The sequence below is a fragment of the Myodes glareolus genome, chromosome 27, assembly GCF_982192425.1.
Source record: "Myodes glareolus chromosome 27, mMyoGla1.1, whole genome shotgun sequence".
In the NCBI taxonomy this organism is placed as follows: Eukaryota; Metazoa; Chordata; class Mammalia; order Rodentia; family Cricetidae; genus Myodes; species Myodes glareolus.
This window is the reverse complement of record NC_142052.1, coordinates 31,955,140-31,963,400: the sequence shown is the minus strand read 5'-3', so window position 1 is coordinate 31,963,400 and position 8,261 is coordinate 31,955,140. Positions and strand designations below refer to the sequence as shown.

General features: G+C 35.7%; 1 pseudogene; it reads right to left on the bottom strand.

The window, feature by feature from the left end:
• Nucleotides 1-2,400: 2,400 nt before the first annotated feature.
• LOC146889369 (polyadenylate-binding protein 2 pseudogene) overlaps nt 2,401-8,261 on the bottom strand; it is a 9,255-nt pseudogene continuing 3,394 nt past the window's right edge.

Genomic DNA, 8,261 nt, shown 5'->3' with positions numbered 1-8,261 from the left:
AAAATGCTACCACAAACATGATTTTGTTGCTGCAATGGACTTCGAAATATGGACTTTGGAAGAATTTTGAAGATATTGAGACTTTAGATGGCAAAAGTCATTGAAAGCTCTTTACAGAGCATAACTGACTGTTCTTGTAGGACCAGAAAGCCTGGAATGTTGACAGTGGTGGCAGGCAGTGGAGGTCAAGGTCATAGGATTTTAGTGGGCAAAATGCCCTACAGGAAAGCCAGGAGTTGATCTGGCCTATCAGTCCTGAGAGATCTGTGTCTCAGGGTTTCCAGGTTAAGTCAATGGCTACTGGGGCACAGTGTGACTTCCAGTTTCTGACAGATTGATGGACTCACTCAGGCAGAAGCATTCAGGCTAATTTGTGTTCCTTTTTATAATCCGTTAGTTGTCAAGGATGCTCGGAAGCTGTACAGGGCAACTGGTCAAAGACAATGAACTTGTATTCCCTGTATAGCTTACAATCTTCATGGCATCCGGTAAACTAGAACTGTATTGAGCCCAGGAATTGCCATTAACTTCTGTTTCTGATGAATATATAAAAATTCTGATTGCTCTCAATAAGCTTTCATAGTCTCATCTAGCTCTGGACCCTTCAGCCCAAGCCTGGCCTTATTCCTTGTTGCTCTATTAGGTGATATTGATCTGGTAGGTAAGTACAGGTGCTTAGAAGACTTTACAAAAATGTTCCTGAAGATTATTTTTGTGATCCTTTGGCCCCAAATCTTTCTTAATATTTCCATGAGCCAAGAAGGTTATTAAGGCAGAATTAAAAAGTACTAGACTGATATCTTAGAAAAAATATCATTTCTGTTGGATAGTTATTACTGCTGACTCCTTTAGGTCTACAGTGAAAAAGAAACACATTGAAAGGAATGAAAAGAAAGAAAAGCTCTACGTAATTTCAGATGGGGAAAATGAGGGATTTTCAAGGGTTTTACACCATTACAGGGAAGACCTTTGCACTGCATTTAAAGTCAAGCAATGTACTGACTGTATCCAGCTATTCTCTTAATTGATAGAAGGCATATGCAACAAAATTTTTTATCTTAGGACGACATCATACAGAACCTGTAGTCAATTTTGTTTGAGCTTGATAGGATACACCATATGGTCTGTCCAGCAGAATTCAGTTGGGTTCCCTGGGTAGGGTCACGGAGACTGAGGAAAATTTAGATTAAGAGAAATGAAGACAGAAACATAGATTAGACCAGGAGGACTGAAGGCCACTACCAAACAGTTCCGTAGTTATTTCTCAGACAGCATGTATACTGTTTTCAAGTAATGTTCAATCTCTGAATCACTTAAATGTCTCCCTACAGTTGTCATCAAATTGAGAAACAAAATCTTGAAACAATTCATCAGGTCTCTTTCTTATATTAGACAATTCTTCTATTTTCTTTCCAGTGTAAGGTCATTTATCCAGGCCTTTTTTTGCTGGAATATTAAGTTGAGCATATACTGCCACATCAAAGTTCAACTGATGATTGAAATCTTTATAATCACCTTCTCGTGCTAGCATGTTAAACTTAATAGGCTTGTTTTATTGAAAATATTTCTTATGCTTTATTTGACTTTATTTTATGTGCATTGGCGTGAAGGTGTCAGATTCCCTGCAGCTGGATCTTCAGACAGTTGTGAGCTGCCATATGGGTGCTGGGAATTGAACCCAGGTCCTCTGGAAGAGCAGTCAATGCTCCCAACCACTGAGCCATCTCTCCAGCCCCAGATAGGCATGTTTTGAGCTTTGTTAATATTAACTCTAAGTTCATATTCTCATGGAATTATGATTACCTAATACATAATCACCTCCAGACAAACAAGCCCTAGCCAGTTTTTTCCAATCCACAGGAGGCAAAGCTTCAACTGCTATTGCCTCAAAAACTGCTTGAATAAAAGAAGTTTTTAGCCCATATTGAGAACCAGCATCTTTTAATTCTTTAAGTTGTGTAAAAGGTAAAGACATGTGAACTCTCAGAACATTTCCTTGAGCATACTGATGTTCTAAAATTGGAAATAAATTAGATCCTTGACTGACTTATATAATGTCACCTAACATTATAATAACACCCCCATATAATGGGGTAATAGTCAAAGTCTGTTAAGAATTTGCAGGCTTCTGGACCATAGAGATTATAGGAAATTTCTTTTCTTTTAATAGTATAATCCTCAGGGGATTCTAAATCTGTCTCCTCTCTGGGAGAAGGCAAGGGAGTGCTCCTTCTTGAGCTTCTTCATGAACTCCTTTGTGAGATCCTTCATGAGTTTTTATTTTGCCAGGAAGACATTTGGACTGCTTCCAGTTTTTTATTTAGAGAGTCCATCAGATTCTTCAGTCCCTTAGTCTCTGACTGTTTTTCAGCTGTCTTAGATCATTTACCAGACTGTTCTTCAAGATTCATAAATACTGTGGGAAATCTGAATCAGGACACTTAGAAGTCCCTTTTTTGATTTCACCTCTTTACCAGGAACCTCTCTTTTAAATGTTACCTCCTCATCATTGTCTGACTTGACATCATCAGACGACTTTTCAGAAGCATTTGCATTAAACAGTTCCTTCACTGAAAGAGAAACTTAGTTTTACTTTTACTTCAGTTTGGGTGAAATTTCTGTCTTTCAGGACAAAGATCTAAGATGTCATGACTAAGGTGAAAATATCTACTGAAATGTTCTCTGGACCATGTACTAAATATTGCTGTATTTTAACTCCAATACACCCCCTCATATCTGCATTCAAGGTTCTGTGCTCAAGAAACCAAGGACAAATTCTTTCAATAAATTCCCAAAATTTATACAGTTTCTGACACCCAACCTTAGCACCTATGGGGTTTTAAAATATACCTAAAAAATGTACAAACAGCTGTTTGCTGTTTTTTGTCCCATAATTACTTTTTACATTCATATAAAAGTTACTTCTCATTCAAGTTACTCCTTTCCTTATTTTACACTTACACAGCAGTTACTTCTTAATTATTTTTCATGCTGCACAGCTAACCTCTTTCATCTCATACACACACTCCTGTGTTTACTTTCCTTTGTATTTACAGCAGTGGCTCCCTGAGAAAGCTCACTGCAGATCTCCCTTTAACTAAGTACTGAGTACACTCTTTCACCCTGAGGTTTCCTTGTGTTGTTCCTCCCACCCCCTTGCACATCCCAGCATTTGGTGCCAATCTCTTGAAGTCCACTCATTGGAATTTTCCTGGCGGTTCCCTGTGAGTGGATACTGAGACATAGAAAAAGTTAGATTAAGAGAAATGAAGACAGAAACATAGGATAGACTGGGAGAACTGAAGACCAACACCAAACCCTACCCACTAAGACCCTCAACCCCCCAAATTTTTAACAAATCAAAAATCGTGGAATGTTATTCTTCTGGGGAACTACATTTCCCAGGAGGTCCCTGTGCACAGGCACAGCGTTAAGCATAGTCCCCCTGACTGGGAAGACTTCATTTCTCAGAAACACATGCACTCACAATCCAATGCAAAAGCCCCCCCCCCCCCCGCCCATGCAGGGAAGCAAAACACAGAGTCTGATGTGCATAAGCTGAGCTGGCCTTTAAAAGGCTAAGCCGTGGTGCCGTCATGGTCCCGGATGCCCTTCCCTGTAATAAAGTTATAAGTGGGTTCGTTTGTACCTCGTGGTTTTCTTTCTTACAGGCAGAAAAGAACATCACTGAGGAAATTTAGGGAATCATTAGGTCTTACTACAAAAGCCTATATGCCAAAAAGTTGGAAAATGTAAAAGAAATGGACTTGTTTTTACATAAATGCCATATATTAAAATTGAATCAAGACCAGGTGAACAATCTAAATAGACCTATAAGTCATGAGGAAATAACAGCTGTCATAAAAAAAAACCTCCCAACCAAAACAACCTGAGGACCAGATGGATTTATTTCTACCAGAACTGCCAAGAAGAGATGATACCTAGACTCCTTAATGTGTTTCACATAATAGAAACAGAAAAGACATTGCCAAACTCTTTTTTATGAAGTTACAGTTACCCTGATACCAAAGCCAAACAAAGACTCAACCAAGAAAGAGAATTACAGACCAATCTTGCTCATGAACATTGATGCAAAAACCCTTAATAAAATACTTGCAAGCCAAATTCAAGAACCCATCAAAAAATTATCCATTACAATTAAGTAGGCTTCATCCCAGAGATGCAGGACTGGTTCAAAATATGAAAATCTATCAATGTAATCCACCATATAAATAAGCTGGCAAAAAAAACCATATGGTCATTTCATTAGATGCTGAAAAAGCATTTGACAAAATTCAACACCCCTTTATGATAAAGGTCTTGGAGAGGTTAAGGGTACAAGGATCATATCTAAATATAATAAAAACAATATACAGCAAGCCAACAGCAAATATCAAATTAAATGGAGAGAAACTCAAAGCCCTTTCACCAAAATCAGGAACAAGACAAGGCTGTACACTCTCACCATATCTCGTCAACATTGTGCTTGAAGTTTTAGCAATAGCAATAAGACAACATATGGAGATTAAGGGGATTCGAATTGGAAAGGAAGAAGTCAAACTTTTGTTATTTACAGATGATATGATAGTGTACATCAGTGACACCAAAAACTCTACCAAAGAACTCCTACAACTGATAAGTACCTTCAGTGATGTGGCAGGGTACAAGATCAACTCAAAAAAATCAGTAGACTTCCTATACAGAAAAGATAGAGAAGCAGACAGAGAGATCTTACTAGCCACCAAAAACTAAATATTCACACAGAAAGTATACTAAATATAACACTGTTTGCCCAATGTGTGAGGCATTTTGGATAGCTCTTACATCTTAAATAACCCTATTTATTAGTCTATGTTTTCCACATGGCCACAGAGTTACTTCATTTTCTACATGTCTTGTTTCCTTGGCTCCTGACTGGTGTCTGCTTAACTCTCCCTACACTCTCTATCTCTGTTCAGTTTTCCTGCTTGAAATTGCTCTGCTAAACCTTTGGTCAAAACAGCTTTATTCAACAACCAATAAAAATAACACATATAGAAGGACATCTGATGTTTTCTCACCGCTTGGGAATGTGAATATTTTGTTTTTAAATTTACTGTCTGATATCTGGGGGTGACAACATCTTTACAGAATCCTGAACAAAAAAAATTATGCTAAATTGTCAAATCCTGAAGAGGGAGCTATTTTGTTTGTTGTGCACTCTCTGTGTAATGGGAAAGTTCAGGGCTTATCTTATATTCTATCTGTGAGACTGGGTCCTATCAGGTAGCCATCTTGAAATCCTCCAGATCAATTTATATTTCAAATCCTATCTTAAGGTAGTGTTTTTTCAGGTTAGTGGTATTATCATACATAATCCTGATGGTATCATCATTGTGGAGACCCACCTTCTATTTGGAGACTTTAAGTTTACTGATAGGCAGGGACATGATTCACTGCAGAAAACTTGATATCATGAGCAGGAAGGTAGATGAAGTGTTTTCCTAGAATAAGTTAGCCTTCAATATGATCATTAATATCATGACAAAAAGTTTAAAACATGTATGTGTGTGTGTGTGTACATTAGTCTCATCAATTTTGAGATGTTTATCTCTTAAGAACTGCTTTAAATAGTCAAAATAAAATCAGAATCATAAAATTAGTGGCAATAAGATAGTACATAAATTTTCACTTTCTTCTATCCCAAGCCTCACCTCTGTGTCTATTGGACGTTTGTTCACACGCTGATCTTCAGGCAAGTTTTGTTTCATAGATCACAAAGAAAATGTAATTTTGTGTTATTTTACTTAAAAAGTGTAAAATAATTTAGACATCTTCAACACACAATATCTATGTTCTCCCTCACAAACAAAGCTTGTTATTATTGTTTTATTATTTTTATTTTATAAGATTTATATTATTATTTATTATTGTTAATAAATATTCACTGACTTTTTTATGTTTTAAGTCTGAAATGTTTACTTATTTCTGGAATTTTTTCATGTGCATAAATTTATACTTGTTTTTATTTACTCTTTGAAGACCCACACCCAGTTCCCAAATAAATACACAGATACTTATTTTTAATTATGTATTTCCACCCTTAACTTGGCTTGTTAGTAGGCAAATTTTCTAAACTAAATTATCCCATTTCTTCTTAACTACATTTTACCTCTGAGATTTTTTCTTTTACTTCTTTTAATATATATATATATATATATATATTAAAAGTCCTTCTGACTCTGTAGCTGACTAGGTGGATTAATAGCTTGCTCATGGACTCTTATTCTCCTTCATTTCTCACTCCTCTGCCTTTTTAGATAAGTCTTCCTCTTTATTCTCTCTGCCCACCAGCCCCACATATTTTTCTCTCTTATCTAGCTATTGGCTACTAAGTTCTATATTTGATTAATCAGGTGTTTTAGGCAGGCACATATAACTTTATAGTGTTAAGCAAATGAAAAAAATGAATGCAATACATCGTTGCATCATTGAACAAATATTCTACAGCATAAATGCATGTAGCACATCTCAAAATTATATTCCATTACATAAATTAATTCATCATGTACTATAAGCAAGATCTGTGCTTTCTGTAAACTTTAGAGTAACTGAGCTCTGCCTATGTAAAGATACACATGTCTTACTGTGATTTGAAAATCAGAGTCTCCTTCCCAGTCCCCTCACCAAAAAAAAAAAAAAACCCAGGGCCAAATGAGTTCAGAGCAGAATTCTACCAGAATTTCAAAGAAGAGTCCACACTTATACTGCTCAAATTGACGTGGTAGATCAAGGAATATATTGTGGGAGAGGACAGGAACCCATGGCATTCAATCTGAGTATTCATTGAAACAGGATTATGCCCACTTTTATCTGAGGATTCAGTATGCATAAAAAAAACTTTATAATGTTTGACTCCTTTACTTCTCTGATCTTTCAGAATTTATCTCAATATCTGACTCTGTCTTTTTATAATTAAGAACAATTAGACTTTATACTACAGTGATATGTAAAATAAATTTCATTAAACCATTCATTTCCAAAAATCCCATTAAAATTTCTTGTGTATATTCTTTTTTGGGAGTGTACATCAATATTATCACTTACTTTTAGAATATTTTATTCCAATTTTATACCTCCAGGATTATCAACTGAAGCATGCACATACACCTCTGAAAATCCATTAAGTATGGATGATACTAGCATGAGACCTCCATTTAGAAACTAATGGTGAATTTCATTCTGTACGTTAAATGTATTTATTTTTATGTTATGTGCATTCCTGATTTGCATTATTAGGTGTCTGTGTGACAGTGTTATGTTCTCTAGAACTGGAGCTATAGACAATTGTGAGCCTCCATGTTGGTGCTGAGAATTGAGCCAAGGTCCTCTAGAAGAGCAGGAAGTGCTCTTAACCACAGTACCATCTCTCCAGTGCCATCATTCAAGTACAATTCTAAATATGGATTTAGAACTGGGGACAGAGTTTACTTTCTCATGCTTTGGTGGTACAAGCTTTGATATTTCCTTTTAAGCATCAATTTACTTAATTTTTCAATTTTAATAGACAAATGAATGCAAAAATAAACTAATAGATAAATAGATTTCCACTAACAAGTACCTATCAACTTGATTAAAACAAATAACCAAATATTACCATGGATCTAATGCCTCATACTCTTTTATATTTTTTTGTCAGAAGTAGCACTCAATCCTTAACTTTACTGTTTGACTTTTTTTTAACCTTATTACAGCATAAATGTTATTGTCTTAAAATGTTCAAAATGTGATACTAAACTCTTTGGTAGGATATTTCTGATTTGTAGTTAGAGTATAAATAGAAAAATTAGAAACTAAAAGTTTAAAAATTTAATTGACTGAAAATCACAGGGTATTAGGGTTCTCTAGAGTCATAGAACTTATGGACTAAATCTCTCTCCATTCATCTATCCATTTATCTATCTATCTATCTATCTATCTATCTATCTATCTATCTATCTATCTATCTATTTATCTATGTGTATATGGGGATTTATTGGAATAATTTACAGAGTGCAGTCCAACAATAGCTGTTAGTGAATGGAAAATTCATGAAAATTTTAGATGCTCAGTACCACAAGAATCGATGTCTCAGCTGCTTTATGTATATGCTAGAATCCCTAAGAAGTAAACTTCAATGACAATGAAGTAATACCTGTGCTGACAAGGTGAGGCAACACAGAGAGATGTTGGAGTCCACAAGACTATTCAGTGAATGCACAGCTGATAGACCAATGGGCAGT